Source organism: Salmo salar, chromosome 20, assembly GCF_965601325.2.
Source record: "Salmo salar chromosome 20, fSalSal1, whole genome shotgun sequence".
Lineage (NCBI taxonomy): Eukaryota > Metazoa > Chordata > Actinopteri > Salmoniformes > Salmonidae > Salmo > Salmo salar.
In genome coordinates this window covers 33,365,396-33,385,154 of record NC_138310.1, presented here as the reverse complement: position 1 = coordinate 33,385,154, position 19,759 = coordinate 33,365,396, and the positions used below count along the sequence as shown (strand labels likewise).

Genomic DNA, 19,759 nt, shown 5'->3' with positions numbered 1-19,759 from the left:
GTGTGTCTATGGCGTGTACTGTGTGTGTGTGTGTGTGTGTGTCTATGGCGTGTACTGTGTGTGTGTGTGTGTGTGTGTGTCTATGGCGTGTACTGTGTGTGTGTGTGTGTGTGTGTGTGTGTGTGTGTGTCTATGGCGTGTACTGTGTGTGTGTGTGTGTGTCTATGGCGTGTACTGTGTGTGTGTGTCTATGGCGTGTACTGTGTGTGTGTGTGTGTGTGTGTGTCTATGGTGTGTACTGTGTGTGTGTGTGTGTGTGTGTGTGTGTCTATGGCGTGTACTGTGTGTGTGTGTGTGTGTCTATGAGGTGTACTCTGTGTGTGTGTCTATGGCGTGTACTCTGTGTGTGTGTGTGTCTATGGCGTGTACTGTGTGTGTGTGTCTATGGCGTGTACTGTGTGTGTGTGTGTGTGTGTGTGTGTGTGTGTCTATGGCGTGTACTGTGTGTGTGTGTGTGTGTGTGTGTGTGTGTGTGTGTGTGTGTGTGTGTGTGTGTGTGTGTGTCTATGGCGTGTACTGTGTGTGTGTGTGTGTGTGTGTGTGTGTGTGTGTGTGTCTATGGCGTGTACTGTGTGTGTGTGTGTGTCTATGGCGTGTACTGTGTGTGTGTGTGTGTGTGTGTCTATGGCGTGTACTGTGTGTGTGTGTGTGTGTGTGTGTGTGTGTCTATGGCGTGTACTGTGTGTGTGTGTGTGTGTGTGTGTGTGTGTGTGTGTGTGTGCTATGGCGTGTACTGTGTGTGTGTGTGTGTCTATGGCGTGTACTGTGTGTGTGTGTGTGTGTGTGTGTGTGTCTATGGCGTGTACTGTGTGTGTGTGTGTGTGTGTGTGTGTGTGTGTGTGTGTGTGTGTGTGTGTGTGTGTGTGTGTGTGTGTGTGTCTATGGCGTGTACTGTGTGTGTGTGTGTGTGTCTATGGCGTGTACTGTGTGTGTCTATGGCGTGTACTGTGTGTGTGTGTGTGTCTATGGCGTGTACTGTGTGTGTGTCTGTCTATGGTGTGTGTGTGTGTGTGTGTGTCTGTGTGTGTGTGTGTGTGTGTGTCTGTGTGTGTGTCTATGGTGTGTGTGTGTCTGTGTGTGTGTCTATGGTGTGTGTGTGTGTGTGTCTGTCTATGGTGTGTGTGTGTGTGTGTGTCTGTCTATGGTGTGTGTGTGTGTGTGTGTGTGTCTGTCTATGGTGTGTGTGTGTGTGTGTGTGTGTGTGTGTGTGTGTGTGTCTCTATGGTGTGTGTGTGTGTGTGTGTATGGTGTGTGTGTGTCTATATGGTGTGTGTGTGTCTATGGTGTGTGTGTGTGTGTGTGTGTCTATGGTGTGTGTGTGTGTGTGTGTGTGTGTGTGTGTGTGTGTGTGTGTGTGTGTGTGTGTGTGTGCTATGGTGTGTGTGTGTGTGTCTATGGTGTGTGTGTGTGTGTCTATGGTGTGTGTGTGTGTGTCTATGGTGTGTGTGTGTGTGTCTATGGTGTGTGTGTGTGTGTCTATGGTGTGTGTGTGTGTGTCTATGGTGTGTGTGTGTGTGTGTGTCTATGGTGTGTACTGTGTGTGTGTGTGTGTGTGTGTGTGTGTGTGTCTATGGCGTGTACTGTGTGTGTGTGTGTGTGTCTATGGCGTGTACTGTGTGTGTCTATGGCGTGTACTGTGTGTGTGTGTGTGTGTCTATGGCGTGTACTGTGTGTGTGTCTGTCTATGGTGTGTGTGTGTGTGTGTGTCTGTCTATGGTGTGTGTGTGTGTGTGTGTGTCTGTGTGTGTGTGTGTGTGTGTGTGTCTGTGTGTGTGTCTATGGTGTGTGTGTGTGTGTGTCTATGGTGTGTGTGTGTGTCTGTCTATGGTGTGTGTGTGTGTGTCTGTCTATGGTGTGTGTGTGTGTGTGTGTGTGTGTGTGTCTATGTGTGTGTGTGTCTATGGTGTGTGTGTGTGTCTATGGTGTGTGTGTGTCTCTATGGTGTGTGTGTGTGTGTGTCTATGGTGTGTGTGTGTGTGTATGGTGTGTGTGTGTGTGTGTGTGTCTATGGTGTGTGTGTGTGTGTCTATGGTGTGTGTGTGTGTGTCTATGGTGTGTGTGTGTGTGTGTGTGTGTGTGTGTGTGTGTGTGTGTGTGTGTGTCTATGGTGTGTGTGTGTGTGTGTCTATGGTGTGTGTGTGTGTGTGTCTATGGTGTGTGTGTGTCTATGGTGTGTGTGTGTCTATGGTGTGTGTGTGTGTGTGTGTGTGTGTGTGTGTGTGTGTGTGTCTATGGTGTGTGTGTGTGTGTGTGTCTATGGTGTGTGTGTGTGTGTGTGTCTATGGTGTGTGTGTGTGTGTGTGTGTCTATGGTGTGTGTGTGTGTGTGTGTCTATGGTGTGTGTGTGTGTGTGTGTGTGTGTGTGTGTGTGTGTGTGTGTGTGTGTGTGTGTGTGTGTGTGTCTATGGTGTGTGTGTGTGTGTCTATGGTGTGTGTGTGTGTGTCTGTCTATGGTGTGTGTGTGTGTGTGTCTGTCTATGGTGTGTGTGTGTGTGTGTGTCTATGGTGTGTGTGTGTCTATGGTGTGTGTGTGTGTCTATGGTGTGTGTGTGTGTCTATGGTGTGTGTGTGTCTATGGTGTGTGTGTGTGTGTGTGTCTATGGTGTGTGTGTGTGTGTGTGTCTATGGTGTGTGTGTGTGTGTCTATGGTGTGTGTGTGTGTGTCTATGGTGTGTGTGTGTCTATGGTGTGTGTGTGTCTATGGTGTGTGTGTGTCTATGGTGTGTGTGTGTCTATGGTGTGTGTGTGTGTGTGTGTGTGTGTGTGTCTATGGCGTGTACTGTGTGTGTGTGTGTGTGTGTGTCTATGGCGTGTACTGTGTGTGTGTGTGTGTGTCTATGGCGTGTACTGTGTGTGTGTGTGTGTGTCTATGGCGTGTACTGTGTGTGTGTGTGTGTGTGTGTGTGTGTGTGTGTGTGTCTATGGCGTGTACTGTGTGTGTGTGTGTGTGTCTATGGCGTGTACTGTGTGTGTGTGTCTATGGCGTGTACTGTGTGTGTGTGTGTGTGTGTGTGTCTATGGTGTGTACTGTGTGTGTGTGTGTGTGTGTGTGTGTCTATGGCGTGTACTGTGTGTGTGTGTGTGTGTCTATGGCGTGTACTGTGTGTGTCTATGGCGTGTACTGTGTGTGTGTGTGTGTCTATGGCGTGTACTGTGTGTGTGTCTGTCTATGGTGTGTGTGTGTGTGTGTGTGTCTGTGTGTGTGTGTGTGTGTGTGTGTGTGTGTGTGTGTGTGTCTGTGTGTGTGTCTATGGTGTGTGTGTGTGTGTGTGTCTATGGTGTGTGTGTGTGTGTGTGTCTGTCTATGGTGTGTGTGTGTGTGTGTGTGTGTGTGTGTGTGTGTGTGTGTGTGTGTGTGTCTATGGTGTGTGTGTGTCTATGGTGTGTGTGTGTGTGTGTGTGTCTATGGTGTGTGTGTGTGTCTATGGTGTGTGTGTGTGTGTGTCTATGGTGTGTGTGTGTGTGTGTGTGTCTATGGTGTGTGTGTGTGTGTGTGTGTGTGTGTGTGTGTGTGTGTCTATGGTGTGTGTGTGTGTGTGTGTGTGTGTGTGTGTGTGTGTCTATGGTGTGTGTGTGTGTGTCTATGGTGTGTGTGTGTGTGTGTGTCTATGGTGTGTGTGTGTGTGTGTCTATGGTGTGTGTGTGTGTGTCTATGGTGTGTGTGTGTGTGTGTCTATGGTGTGTGTGTCTGTCTATGGTGTGTGTGTGTGTGTCTGTCTATGGTGTGTGTGTGTGTGTCTGTCTATGGTGTGTGTGTGTGTGTCTATGGTGTGTGTGTGTGTGTGTGTGTCTATGGTGTGTGTGTGTGTGTCTGTCTATGGTGTGTGTGTGTGTGTGTCTGTCTATGGTGTGTGTGTGTGTGTCTGTCTATGGTGTGTGTGTGTCTATGGTGTGTGTGTGTGTATGGTGTGTGTGTGTGTCTATGGTGTGTGTGTGTGTCTATGGTGTGTGTGTGTGTCTATGGTGTGTGTGTGTGTCTATGGTGTGTGTGTGTGTGTGTCTATGGTGTGTGTGTGTGTGTGTCTATGGTGTGTGTGTGTGTGTGTGTCTATGGTGTGTGTGTGTGTGTGTGTCTATGGTGTGTGTGTGTCTATGGTGTGTGTGTGTGTGTGTGTGTGTGTGTGTGTGTGTGTGTGTGTGTGTGTGTGTGTGTGTGTGCTATGTGTGTGTGTGTGTGTGTCTATGGTGTGTGTGTGTGTGTGTGTGTCTATGGTGTGTGTGTGGTGTGTGTGTCTATGGTGTGTGTGTGTGTGTGTGTCTATGGTGTGTGTGTGTGTGTGTGTGTGTGTGTGTGTGTCTATGGTGTGTGTGTGTGTGTCTGTCTATGGTGTGTGTGTGTGTGTGTGTCTATGGTGTGTGTGTGTGTGTGTGTGTCTATGGTGTGTGTGTGTCTATGGTGTGTGTGTGTGTCTATGGTGTGTGTGTGTGTGTATGGTGTGTGTGTGTCTATGGTGTGTGTGTGTGTGTGTGTGTGTCTATGGTGTGTGTGTGTGTGTGTGTGTGTCTATGGTGTGTGTGTGTGTGTCTATGGTGTGTGTGTGTGTCTATGGTGTGTGTGTCTATGGTGTGTGTGTGTGTGTCTATGGTGTGTGTGTGTGTGTCTATGGTGTGTGTGTGTGTGTCTATGGTGTGTGTGTGTGTGTGTCTATGGTGTGTGTGTGTGTGTCTATGGTGTCTGTGTGTGTGTGTGTCTATGGTGTGTGTGTGTGTGTCTATGGTGTGTGTGTGTCTATGGTGTGTGTGTGTCTATGGTGTGTGTGTGTGTGTGTGTCTATGGTGTGTGTGTCTATAGTGTGTGTGTGTGTGTGTGTCTATGGTGTGTGTGTGTGTGTGTGTCTATGGTGTGTGTGTGTGTGTGTGTGTGTCTATGGTGTGTGTGTGTGTGTGTGTGTGTCTATGGTGTGTGTGTGTGTGTGTGTCTATGGTGTGTGTGTGTGTGTCTATGGTGTGTGTGTGTGTGTGTGTCTATGGTGTGTGTGTCTATGGTGTGTGTGTGTGTCTCTGTCTATGGTGTGTGTGTGTGTGTGTGTGTGTGTGTGTGTGTGTGTGTGTGTGTGTGTGTGTGTGTGTGTGTGTGTCTCTGTCTATGGTGTGTGTGTGTGTGTGTGTGTGTGTGTGTGTGTGTGTGTGTGTGTGTGTGTGCCTATGGTGTGTGTGTGCGCGTGTTGGATGTCTACTCACGTTGTCGTAGCTCATTGGTCTGGCCTGTGAGCGAGGAGCTTCCCTGCCTTAACGGCGGTGGGGGTCAACTCAGGACGACCCTGGGAACACAGAACAACGCTAATGAGTGACAGGAAATCACGGACAGAGAGCGAGAGGGAAGCAGACAAATAGACAGTGTACATGCATGCATACTGTATGTGCTTAAATGTATGCAGGCTACGTCACAAAGAGTCACAGAGTACACCTTCCTAACACAGGCCCTTCGGCTATTTAGAGTAGACAGTTGTGTCTGTGAGTTACTGTGTAGACAAACCGGCAGCCTCAGAAAACAATGTCCTCAGAGAGGCAATTCATTTTGCAGCAGTCATAAAACATATGACATATAAATGAAAAATAAATAGCAAAGGATATTTACAAGCAAATATGCAGGGTAAGAATAGGCAGGGTAAGAATAGGCAGGGTAAGAATAGGCAGGGTAAGAATAGGCAGGGTAAGGTGCAGATTCATAGCGCAAATTCTAAGTGCAATTTTGTTAACATTTTGTTAAGTTGCAGAATTGCATTCAGAATAAAAGAGTACAGTCTTGAACACACAATCATTACAATGGCATTGACTAAAGGTTTATAAATTAGTTGGCACATTGAAAAACAATCATAGCTTTTGTATTCTCTCAAGAATCTTCCCCACTCCACCTAACTGATTGTTAACAACATGCTGCTTCTGACTGAACTGTAATGTACTGACAAGGATTAGAATATTTTATTTATTTAATCAGGCAAGTCAGTTAAGAACAAATTCTTATTTTCAATGACAGCCTAAGAACAGTGGGTTAACTGCGTTGTTCAGGGGCAGAACGACTGATTTTTACCTTGTCAGCTCGGGGATTCAATCTTACAACCTTTCGGTTACTAGTCCAACGCTCTAACCACTAGGCTACCTCCCGCTGTGGATGTGTCCCAAATGGCACTCTATTCCCATAGGGCTCTGGTCAAAAGTAGTGCACTATATAGGGAATAGGATGTCATTTGGATTGCAAACTGTGGGTCTGGATTTACGCCAGATAAATGTCCTCTAGAAAAACACTGAAATACTCTAACAATAGAGAAAACTGCAGAGCTGCAGGGTGAATCCTCTCTGAAAGCATGACTTAAGTCATCAGCAACCTGTTTGATTACCACCACTGTTGCACATCCTGTTGTCCAAGACAGCTCCTCTGGCACTGGAGGTGAGCGTGTGGGTTCGTGCGTTTGTCTGAATGTGTGTGGTGATATTTGAGTACCTGTGTTTACACACCATCCCGATCTGCGTCATAAATATGTGTTTCTTGGCAGTGCCAAGTGCTCTTCAACATCTCAACACAAAAAGGTGCTCCGTTTGGACATATCGAATTAATATCAATCCACCCCCTTTTAAAAAGTCTCCCACTATGTGAAAAGATGACAGGCATCAGGACTAAGAGTGACTCATCAAAGGCCTGTGTCAAACTAACAGTCTGGAGAGGCCTGTTTTAGTTAGGAAACCCATAGCTGGCCAAATGAAAAGACAGGACTGACATTTAATACAAGTAGACAGAGTATTGTGATACAGCAGTACAGTAGTTAGAAAGGAGATCTCTGTTGTGTATATGCAGCTGCAGTGAGCTCCAAAAGTATTGGGATAGGGAAACATGTTGTTTTGGCTAAGTACCCAAGCACTGGATTTAAAATGATACAATGACTGAGATTGAAGTGCAGACTGCCAGCTTTAATTTGAGGGGACCAAAAGTATTGGGACAAATTCACTTATGTGTATTAAAGTAGTCAAAGGTGAGGTATTCGGTCCCATATTCCAAGCACACAAAGATTACATTAAGGTTGTGACTATACAAACTTGTTGGATGCGTTTGCTGTTTGTTTTGGTTGTGTTTCAGATTATTTTGTGCCCAATAGAAATGAATGGTAAATAATGTATTGTGTCATGTTGAGTCACATATTTTAGGAATATATTTCTAATCACTTCTACATTAATGTGGATAATCTTGAATGAATCGTGAATAATGAATAAAGTTACAGATGCACAAATATCTGTTGTGTAGATCCAGCTTCATGACTAAATCTCAAATTTAAAAGACAAGCAACATCTAAAATGATATGGTGCCCATCTAGCACATTCATTTGGGATTGAAGAGTAAACTGCAGTACCACTTCAACTTCTTGCACACTGTAGGTTTCTTTCCTACCTTTGAAGGCTTATTTGGGCAACTGTAGGTTTTATTTCAGATGTCCATACATTCCTGAAGAGGTTAATGTTGGCATTGTAAGGCTGGGTGAGTACACTGTTAGGATGACGGACATGATCAACACCTACTTCACTGATATCACCGAAAGCGTAGATGTTCGGCACGGATGTGGATTTGTCGGCAGCCACAATTATTTTCCCAGATTCCTTGCTGAACTTGATGCCAACTTTCTCCAGGTTGAGAGTTTTGGTTTCAGGAGCTCTGCCTATGGTCAAGCAGAGGAAAACACAGTCAGACACTTAATATTACATTACACATTGATCAAGAGGGGAGGGTACAGGAATCTTGGATTCTTAGAAAAACTCTGACTGCTCAGTGTTCATAACACATACTAATCAGTTGGCACGCTAGTGGGTTTACGTTTAAGGCAGGTCCTGCTACTCTTCATCCAACAGAGAGAGAGATCTTATCCAGGAATTAGAAAAGAAAACACATGCACAGCTAGGAGAGGGGGAGCGAGGGAGGGTGGCTTGTCTTTTGGCGGGGAGAGAATAATGAGCAGGCGGGGGATAGGGAGGATCCCATCAGCCACTTGGGGCCTCGTGTTTCATTTCTCTCACTTCCTGCGGGACAGTTGACTGATGCTGTCGATGCTCGCCCATCTTGCCATCTGTCTCCATGGTGATGGGGAGCACCAAGCACCCCTACCACCAGGCCGGGCCCCGGTCGAGGCTCTCTCTACCTCCCTTCACTTCCCCCTCGCTGCCTTGGGTCCCGGTCGAGGCTCTCTCTACCTCCCTCCACCTCCCCCTCACCTTCTCATTCCGTGCCTGGGTAACAAAATAACTTCCCCAACTCCTCCCCAGTAGTGCTCAGAGGTACCCACATAGATGCCCCCCCCCCTCCCCCCCAGACTATTTTCCTGACCTGTCCATTACTGCAGCACAAGTGGTAGAGAGACACGCAGTAAGGCTCATAGCAGCTGTTTTCCTGGAAGAGCTGCACTAGGCTAGTCTAGCAGGACCATGCAGTCACCAGTGTTCAACTATGCAGAATAGGTCTAACACAGGGATCTCTCCCTGTCATGGCTGCCTTTCTCAAAGAATTAAACAAATGTAAATGTGTACCAGTGGGATAGTACACTGCATGCATACCTGGTAAATAGACCGTGCATAGTTAGACACTATAGCAAGTTGTATTTACAAAAAGGTTGTTCTTAGGAGGTCTAGCCCCACTTTGGTATCACAGCACAGTTCTACCAAATCACAGCCCAGTTCTACCAACCACCACTGAGACTGGAGTCAGGTGGGCTATCCTAGACTAGTGTCCACTCTGCTCTCTCTATGTATAGACTAGACTACACTACAAGAGTCACTCTAGTCTGGCATTTCCTGCCTTTCTAGGTTTCTCCGTCTATGATTGGAGACTGTTGGAGCGCCACTGATCCATTGTGTGGTGAGACAGAACAACAGAGGTTCTCCTGATAAGAGCCTTCAGTGAGTGTGGAGCCACACATATGGGCAATGAGAGCCAATGACAGGCAGGCCTGATAGGACCACGCTGAACAAAGACTATTGTGGCACACAGAGGAAATCTCAAGACCCACCAGCTAATTAGCCACAACAAGCTTTCTGGCACGACTTGAAATGAGACCAACTACTGTATGTGGCGGTTTATCAAATCAATCAAGTGAACAAAGACAAGAGAAGGAAGTCAGAAAGAATGACTTTTTGGGAAATATATTATTTTGTCTAGAAAAAGGGGTTTCTGAGAAGGCAATCTGTTTAAAGGCCTAAAATCAGAATAAGAGATATGATTGAATGAGATTCTGTACTTTGGCTCAGAGATACTTTTCTGTTTGAAAAAAAAAAAAAATGCAAGACTGAATAGGAGAAAAAACAAGCAACAAACAAAGAAGATAGGCTTTTGAAAAATAACTATTTTTCATAAAATTGTAGTTATCTTAGCTAGCTGAATTGTTTACCAGTTGCTAAGCAGTTGCTAGGGACTCTTTTGGAAGAAGCTAGCTAGCTAACGAAGAACAACAAAGAATATCTAGTTAACAGAAGAAAAGAAAGAGAAAATCAGGACAGAAGAAAAAGGATATCAAAGTGAAACAGTTCTCTAAAGACACAAGAGACAATAATACAAGAAACAACACTTCTGTAGCTTGTCAACTATGTGTCTGTCTATCCCTGTTCTCTCCTCTCTGCACAGGCCATACAAACGCTTCACACCGCGTGGCCGCTGCCACTCTAACCTGGTGGTCCCAGCGCGCACGACCCACGTGGAGTTCCAGGTCTCCGGCAGCCTCTGGAACTGCCGGTCTGCGGCCAACAAGGCTGAGTTCATCTCAGCCTATGCTACCCTCCAGTCCCTAGACTTCCTGGCACTGACGGAAACATGGATTACCACAGATAACACTGCTACTCCTACTGCTCTCTCTTCGTCTGCCCACGTGTTCTCGCATACCCCTAGAGCATCGAGCCAGCGGGGTGGTGGCACTGGAATCCTCATCTCTCCCAAGTGGACATTCTCTCTTTCTCCCCTGACCCATCTGTCTATCTCCTCATTTGAATTCCATGCTGTCACAGTTACCAGCCCTTTCAAGATTAACATCCTTATCATTTATCGCCCTCCAGGTTCCCTTGGAGAGTTCATCAATGAGCTTGACGCCTTGATAAGTTCCTTTCCTGAGGATGGCTCACCTCTCACAGTTCTGGGTGACTTTAACCTCCCCACGTCTACCTTTGACTCATTCCTCTCTGCCTCCTTCTTTCCACTCCTCTCCTCTTTTGACCTCACCCTCTCACCTTCCCCCCCTACTCACAAGGCAGGCAATACGCTTGACCTCATCTTTACTAGATGCTGTTCTTCCACTAATCTTATTGCAACTCCCCTCCAAATCTCCGACCACTACCTTGTATCCTTTTCCCTCTTGCTCTCATCCAACACTTCTCACTCTGCCCCTACTCGGATGGTATTGCGCCGTCCCAACCTTCGCTCTCTCTCTCCCGCTACTCTCTCCTCTTCCATCCTATCATCTCTTCCCTCTGCTCAAACCTTCTCCAACCTATCTCCTGATTCTGCCTCCTCAACCCTCCTCTCCTCCCTTTCTGCATCCTTTGATTTTCTCTGTCCCTTATCCTCCAGGCCGGCTCGGTCCTCCCCTCCTGCTCCGTGGCTCGACGACTCACTACGAGCTCACAGAACAGGGCTCCGGGCAGCCGAGCGGAAATGGAGGAAAACTCGCCTCCCTGCGGACCTGGCATCCTTTCACTCCCTCCTCTCTACATTCTCCTCTTCTGTCTCTGCTGCTAAAGCCACTTTCTACCACTCTAAATTCCAAGCATCTGCCTCTAACCCTAGGAAGCTCTTTGCTACCTTCTCCTCCCTGCTGAATCCTCCTCCCCCTCCCCCCCCCCCCTCCTCCCTCTCTGCGGATGACTTCGTCAACCATTTTGAAAAGAAGGTTGACGATATCCGATCCTCGTTTGCTAAGTCAAACGACACTGCTCACACTGCCCTACCCTGTGCTTTGACCTCTTTCTCCCCTCTCTCTCCAGATGAAATCTCGCGTCTTGTGACGGCCGGCCGCCCAACAACCTGCCCACTTGACCCTATCCCCTCCTCTCTTCTCCAGACCATTTCCGGAGACCTTCTCCCCTTCCTCACCTCGCTCATCAACTCATCCTTGACCGCTGGCTACGTCCCTTCCGTCTTCAAGAGAGCGAGAGTTGCACCCCTTCTGAAAAAACCTACACTCGATCCCTCCGATGTCAACAACTACAGACCAGTATCCCTTCTTTCTTTTCTCTCAAACTCTTGAACGTGCCGTCCTTGGCCAGCTCTCCTGCTATCTCTCTCAGAATGACCTTCTTGATCCTAATCAGTCAGGTTTCAAGACTGGGCATTCAACTGAGACTGCTCTTCTCTGTGTCACGGAGGCTCTCCGCACTGCTAAAGCTAACTCTCTCTCCTCTGCTCTCATCCTTCTAGACCTATCTGCTGCCTTTGATACTGTGAACCATCAGATCCTCCTTTCCACCCTCTCCGAGTTGGGCATCTCCGGCGCGGCCCACGCTTGGATTGCGTCCTACCTGACAGGTCGCTCCTACCAGGTGGCGTGGTGAGAATCTGTCTCCGCACCATGCGCTCTCACCACTGGTGTCCCCCAGGGCTCTGTTCTAGGCCCTCTACTATTCTCGCTATACACCAAGTCACTTGGCTCTGTCATATCCTCACATGGTCTCTCCTATCATTGCTATGCAGACGACACACAATTAATCTTCTCCTTTCCCCCTTCTGATAACCAGGCGGCGAATCGCATCTCTGCATGTCTGTCAGACATATCAGTGTGGATGACGGATCACCAGCTCAAGCTGAACCTCGGCAAGACGGAGCTGCTCTTCCTCCCGGGGAAGGACTGCCCTTCCATGATCTCGCCATCACGGTTGACAACTCCCTTGTGTCCTCCTCCCAGAGTGCTAAGAACCTTGGCGTGATCCTGGACAACACCCTGTCATTCTCCACTAACATCAAGGCGGTGACCCGATCCTGTAGTTTCATGCTCTACAACATTCGCAGAGTACGACCCTGCCTCACACAGGAAGCGACGCAGGTCCTAATCCAGGCACTTGTCATCTCCCGTCTGGATTACTGCAACTCGCTGTTGGCTGGGCTCCCTGCCTGTGCCATTAAACCCCTACAACTCATCCAGAACGCCGCAGCCCGTCTGGTGTTCAACCTTCCCAAGTTCTCTCACGTCACCCCGCTCCTCCGCTCTCTCCACTGGCTTCCAGTTGAAGCTCGCATCCGCTACAAGACAATGGTGATTGCCTACGGAGCTGTGAAGGGAACGGCACCTCCATACCTTCAGGCTCTGATCAGGCCCTACACCCAAACAAGGGCACTGCGTTCATCCACCTCTGGCCTGCTGGCCCCCCTACCTCTGAGGAAGCACAGTTCCCGCTCAGCCCAGTCAAAACTGTTCGCTGCTCTGGCACCCCAATGGTGGAACAAGCTCCCTCACGACGCCAGGACAGCGGAGTCAATCACCACCTTCCGGAGACACCTGAAACCCCACCTCTTTAAGGAATACCTAGGATAGGATAAAGTAATCCTTCTAACCCCCCCCCCCCCTTAAAAGATTTAGATGCACTATTGTAAAGTGGTTGTTCCACTGGATATCATAAGGTGAATGCACCAATTTGTAAGTCGCTCTGGATAAGAGCGTCTGCTAAATGACTTAAATGTAAATGTAATGTAAATGTTTGTCAGAGTGTGTGGAGACTCAGATGCTTCACATCTTAGCACTTCAGTTCACAAGGAGGCATATACCAACCCCTGACACCCTCACACAGACTTCAACCTCTTCGGTGTCCCTCAAAATTTGAGAAAGAAAAGGTGTTGTCGGCAACAGACATAAGTGGGAGAGAAAGGTAACATGGTACACCCAGAGGAAATAGGCTGTTTCCGCATCTGTGCTATTGGCCAACTGGCCTAGGTGTGGCCCAGAGGAAGGACAGGCTGTGGAAAGACAGGCTGTGGAAGGACAGGTTGTGGAAGCTGTGCATAGAGAAGGATGTAGCCTAGCTATAGCTAGAGGACTGGAACAGGCAGCCCCACCACCAACAGCCACGAATCCCTCCCTCAGAGAAGCTCACTGTCTGAGTCCTGATTCTCCACCCTTTCCCCAAAGTTTGCACTTTCACACTTCCCATCAGTTGATTTAAAAACATGAATCACTGCAAGTGTAATCATTGGTTAGACGGAGTCTCCACTAGGGATGAACGATATATTGGTGAACATATCAGAATCGGCCGATATTAGCTAAAAATGCCAACGTCGGTATCGGCCCGATGTCTAGTTTAACGGCGAAATGCAAAACCGATGTCAAAGCTGATGTGCATACCTATATAATGTAGGTACATGATGTGATGACGCCACGTAAAATTTTGCGCTACACGTGCAACACAGCATTCCTAAACTAGCCCACACAATGTCTGCTGTGTGGATCGAGTAGCCAACATGTTGAGCAGTCATTTGAAAGAGTAACAACATTTCAGCGAGACAACTCAAAGGCGAATTCCATTAACACCAAGATAATGGAATTCATTGCCCTTGACAATCAACAGTTCTCTGTCGTGGATGATGTTGGCTTTCGCTAACTGGTCGAGCACCGGTACACATGTTGCCCTACCGGAGTTACACAGTAATAGCATCACTGTTATTAGCTTCACGACATACTATGGAACGCCATTTGGGTCTTTGCATGTCAAAAAAGATACATGTCAAACACTATTTTACGCGTTAAATACGCTTTTAATTTGACACGTCAAATAACACAGTTCTATTATAGAATGTTGTGTGTTCTGAATTTGCACATGCAAGCCAAGCGCCACTACTACCATCAGTAGCAAACACCGGCCACGAACGACGTGTTTACAATATCGCGTTGGTAATAAAGCATTATTTGTTCGACCGCAACTTCTGGGGTAGCTAGCTAGCTTTAGCTTGGTACCTAGCCAGCACCAATACAACCAGCCTGAAAACAATAACCAGTAGAAACTGCAGTCATTTTCATTATTCTTAGCAATGACTTAGGAATCCTTGTGAGTAAGTATTAGCTAGGTTGCCACTTGTTGTTTGCCTATTGAAATTGAACTTCAGTTCATTAAAATTAATAGCTAGCCAGCTACTTAACCCTGTTGCCCAAAGCCAACGTTATAAGCAGACAGCTAGCTTCATCTGGCTAGTGAGGCTCGACCGGACCGGGATGTGTTGTGAAGCTAGCCACAATAAGGATTAGGCACAAGTGGAATTTGTGGTTTGCCTTCAAAATAAAAGTACCTCTGACAATGATGCAGAAGGTTACAATTGGTGGAATCATGCCATATTTAGACTAGATCATGTTAAACAAGGTTGGAATGTAAAGAAATAAAATTGGGTATCAGTCTACTCGGTGACACCCACAGAATACGATTGTAGAGTTTAGGCAAATATTAGCTCTGTAGCTCTTATGGCGGGGCTGTGAAATCAAATCCCGTCAGCCTATTGTGTGTATTGACATTCATATTGCACTGTACAGCTTTACCTAAGGATTGGTAGTCAATGAAATGGGGTATCAGTCTACTCAATACCACAATATATTTTCCCAACGTCCTCAAGAGTTATCAGACTCCAAAACATCCACGCAGTATTGTTTTTTCTCGGGAATATTGTTCAATACACATAAGTTGACAATAGTGGCTCAATTCACAGTTGTCTCAGAGTCCTGCAACAAGAGCTACAATGTTAATGTTCTCTGGGTGTCATTGAGTAGACTGATATCCCATGTCATTGATCCACAATCTATAGGTAAGGCTGTACAGTGAAATAAGTATGCCCCCAATGCAATTCTAAAGTATAATACATCCAGTGTGATTTCAACAGATTTTTGTCAAATTAAACATTTTATATAACATTCCAGCCTCGTTTTGCATGATCTATTCAATTATGGCACAATTCTACTATTTGTATCAGTCAATGACATCATTTTATTTTAAAGGCTAACCGCAAAGTCCACTATTGTGGCTAATCCTTATTGTGGCTAGCTTCACATAGATGGGTCCGACCACCTTTAATCAAATAAGAACTGTCTTGTAAATTAGGGTTATTTTATGACACCTAGCTATATAGTTATCTAGCTAACTATAGCTACTGAAACAGATGTCGTTTTGCAATGTTTTTGGGGAAGAATATTGTTTGCATCCATGAGCTAGCTAGCTTTTTTATGACCAACACTGTAGGTGCGCGAGACAACTTTACCAGCATCATAGCATGCGTATCGATGAATCGCCGTGACATATGAAATACGACTGATAGTGTAATAACTACGTAAACATTTTTATGAACGCGTTAAATTATTGTGATGTGCAGTCATATTCAGGTCCTGATTGGTCAACAAGCTAATTTGACACGTCAAATAGTGTTATTTGACATGCAAAGACCCAAACGGCGTTCCATAGTATAAGAATCCTGGTTGAACAAATGGTTGAACAAATGAACAACGAAACAGCAAGTAAGTGAAAGAAATAGGTTTTGATTATGTTTTACTGGTAATGGGGACACACATAAATGCCAACAAAATAACTTTTTGATCAGTGTGGTGTGTGTAACCTTTATTTAACTAGGCAAGTCAGTTAACGACGCTGGGCCAATTGTGCGCCGCCCTATGGGACTCCCAATCACAGCCGGATGTGATACAGCCTGGATTCGAACCAGGGACTGTAGTGATGCCTCTTGCACTGAGATGCAGTGGCTTAGACCGCTGCGTCCATGTGTGTGTTAACTGTACTCGAATGCTTAAGGCCGCAAAATGTTTAAATATCAGTTATCGGTATCGTTTTATATCGGATATCGGCCAAAAATGTAATCGATGCATCACTAGTTTCCACCATTGTTAAATCCATGACGGGAAGAATGCAAGTCACACTGAGAAAAGGGTGGAGAATCATGACATATAGCTCCACTGAGGACGGCACAGACCCAGTCTGACCTGTAGTGTAAAGGGCACAATGGGGAAGTGGAGAGAGGCCCACTCATAACTCCCACAGTCAGACAGCCACACTTCAAAAGGAGAGGATGTACTCACTGCCCTGCATGAGAACACCAGGGTAAAGCCCAGACTGTAGCCTACACTGTAAGGTAGTAATGTAAGGTTGTAATCAGACGTAAAAAAAAGTCATATTCCTCTTAGAACCAATAATACTATGACTAAGAATTTTAATATTCATGTTGACAGAGAGACTGACTCAAAGGCCATTGAATGTATGAATCTTTTGAGCTCTATAGAATTCATCCAACATGTTACTGGGCCTACCTATAACCACGGCCATACTCTGGACCTGGTTATTACCAAGTGTCTTCCTATTGACATATTCTCTATTTTTGATGTTGCTTTATATACTGCTCAAAAAAATAAAGGGAACACTTAAACAACACATCCTAGATCTGAATGAAAGAAATCTTATTAAATACTTTTTTCTTTACATAGTTGAATGTGCTGACAACAAAATCACACAAAAATAATCAATGGAAATCCAATTTATCAACCCATGGAGGTCTGGATTTGGAGTCACACTCAAAATTAAAGTGGAAAACCACACTACAGGCTGATCCAACTTTGATGTAATGTCCTTAAAACAAGTCAAAATGAGGCTCAGTAGTGTGTGTGGCCTCCACGTGCCTGTATGACCTCCCTACAACGCCTGGGCATGCTCCTGATGAGGTGGCGGATGGTCTCCTGAGGGATCTCCTCCCAGACCTGGACTAAAGCATCCGCCAACTCCTGGAGAGTCTGTGGTGCAACGTGGCGTTGGTGGATGGAGCGAGACATGATGTCCCAGATGTGCTCAATTGGATTCAGGTCTGGGGAACGGGCGGGCCAGTCCATAGCATCAATGCCTTCCTCTTGCAGGAACTGCTGACACACTCCAGCCACATGAGGTCTAGCATTGTCTTGCATTAGGAGGAACCCAGGGCCAACCGCACCAGCATATGGTCTCACAAGGGGTCTGAGGATCTCATCTCGGTACCTAATGGCAGTCAGGCTACCTCTGGCGAGCACATGGAGGGCTGTGCGGCCCCCCAAATAAATGCCAACCCACACCATGACTGACCCACCGCCAAACCGGTCATGCTGGAGGATGTTGCAGGCAGCAGAACGTTCTCCACAGCGTCTCCAGACTCTGTCACGTCTGTCACGTGCTCAGTGTGAACCTGCTTTCATCTGTGAAGAGCACAGGGCGCCAGTGGCGAATTTGCCAATCTTGGTGTTCTCTGGCAAATGCCAAACGTCCTGCACGGTGTTGGGCTGTAAGCACAACCCCCACCTGTGGACGTCGGGCCCTCATACCACCCTCATGGAGTCTGTTTCTGACCGTTTGAGCAGACACATGCACATTTGTGGCCTGCTGGAGGTCATATTGCAGGGCTCTGGCAGTGCTTCTCCTGCTCCTCCTTGCACAAAGGCGGAGGTAGCGGTCCTGCTGCTGGGTTGTTGCCATCCTACGGCCTCCTCCACGTCTCCTGATGCACTGGCCTGTCTCCTGGTAGCGCCTCCATGCTCTGGACACTACGCTGACAGACACAGCAAACCTTCTTGCCACAGCTCGCATTGATGTGCCATCCTGGATGAGCTGCACTACCTGAGCCACTTGTGTGGGTTGTAGACTCCGTCTCATGCTACCACTAGAGTGAAAGCACCGCCAGCATTCAAAAGTGACCAAAACATCAGCCAGGAAGCATAGGAACTGAGAAGTGGTCTGTGGTCCCCACCTGCAGAACCACTCCTTTATTGGGGGTGCCTATAATTTCCACCTGTTGTCTATTCCATTTGCACAACAGCATGTGAAATTTATTGTCAATCAGTGTTGCTTCCTAAGTGGACAGTTTGATTTCACAGAAGTGTGATTGACTTGGAGTTACATTGTGTTGTTTAAGTGTTCCCTTTATTTTTTGGAGCAGTGTATAATCACCACTGTGTATTTTTTACCACCTTGTTGCCCATAGCACAGGGTAATACTGAATGCATTATTAAGAAACACTATCTTACCTCTGAAGTTGCTACAGATTTTAATGAGGGTATGAACAATACCCCGCCACCTATTCTGCCTTCCTCTTATGATGATTTAGTTGATAACTTTAATAGCAAATTAAAGGCAACCATTGATGCCATAGATCCAGTAAAGTTGAAAAAGAATCAAAACAGAGAGAAACTTGGATGAGTGAGGAAACTAATCAATTAAAGAGAAATTGCAGAAAGGCAGAGCAGAAGTGGAGAAAGTCAAAGTTGCTGGTCGATTATGATATTCTGAGAGAGTAATTTGGGATATATAACAAGGCAATTAGAAAAGCCAGACGGGCAAATTTTTCTAACTTCATCACTATTAAATCAAAAATAATTTGATTGCTCTTCTCGACCATTGATGGCATGATAAATCCTACCCCCGCAAACCTGTGAACTTTCCTCCACATCTAAATGTGGTAAGTTTGTCATATTTCAGAGATTCTTAAAAACTGTTTTTAATTGCATATCTGAAGAACTGCACAATATTGTTAATCACTCCCTGTTCACAGGCACTTTCCCCACTGCACCAAAAACTTATGGTGAAACACATTCTGAAGAAAAGTCATCTAGATTATTCAACTCCTAGCAATTTTCAGCCAATCTCTAACCTTCCTTTCCTCAGCAAAATCCTGGAAAAAATGGTGTTCAAACCGGTAAATCATTTTTTAAGTGCCAACTGTATTTTTGAAAAATTCCAATCTGGTTTTCAGTCCCACCACAGCACAGAGACAGCCTTAGTTAAAGTGGTAAGTTATCTTAGAGCCAACACAGATACCAAACAGCTCTCTGTCCTTGTACTCTTAGATTTAAGTGCTGCATTCAACACTGTTGACCATGATGTCCTTCTGGACAGACTGAAGAGGTGGGTTGGGCTCTCTGGTCCACATCTAAATTGGTTTAGGGCCTATTTAACCGGTCAAGAGAGTCTGTCACCCTTGGTGAACATAACTCAGAGAAAATACATATCACATGTGGCGTTCCACAAGGTTCTATTTTGGGTCTGGTACTGTTCAGTTTATACATGTTACCCTTTGGCAGAGTTATCAGAAAGCAGAGCATTGATGTTCACTGCTATGCAGATGATACACAGCTTTACATGTCACCAGAGAATTTTAGCGTCACTTATCAATCAGACTATATCAGTGATTTAAATACTTGCATGGCTCACAACTTCCTCCAGCTAAATCAAGACTGAGGTACTCATTGTTGGAGCCAAAGCACAGAGAGAAAATCTAGGCTGCACATTTTAAATGACGGGCAATAAAGATAAAATACCAGGTAAAAAAAACCAAGGTGTTATTTTAGATTCTGAGCAAAATTTCAAATCACACAGGAATGTGACCAAAATAGCTTTTTACTACCTGAGGAACATTACCAAGGTGCAGCCATCTCTCTCAGGCTGATACAGAGAGCAAGCTTGACTACTGTAATGCTCTCCTGTCTGGTCTCCCCAAGAAAGCCATTGGTCAACTGCAAAACATACAGAATGCTGCAGCGTGGGTACTGAACAAGACCAGACGGAGAGCACACATTACACCGGTTTTAAGGTATCTCCACTGGCTGCCTGTTAGTTTTAGAATTCATTTCAAGTTTCTTCTATTGGTTTTTAAATCAATCCACGAATGTGCACCCCAATACCGTAAATTCCGGACTATAAGGCGCAACTTTTTTCCCAAGCTTTGAACCTCGCGGCTTAAACAATGATGCGGCTAATATATGGATTTTTCCCGCTTTCAATCTTTTTTTCTCCAAAAAAACACATTCTG

General features: G+C 46.0%; 1 pseudogene; it reads right to left on the bottom strand.

Moving 5' to 3' along the window:
• The window catches only part of LOC106580542 (thioredoxin reductase 2, mitochondrial-like), a 40,522-nt pseudogene that overhangs the window by 7,572 nt on the left and 13,191 nt on the right, over nucleotides 1–19,759 (bottom strand).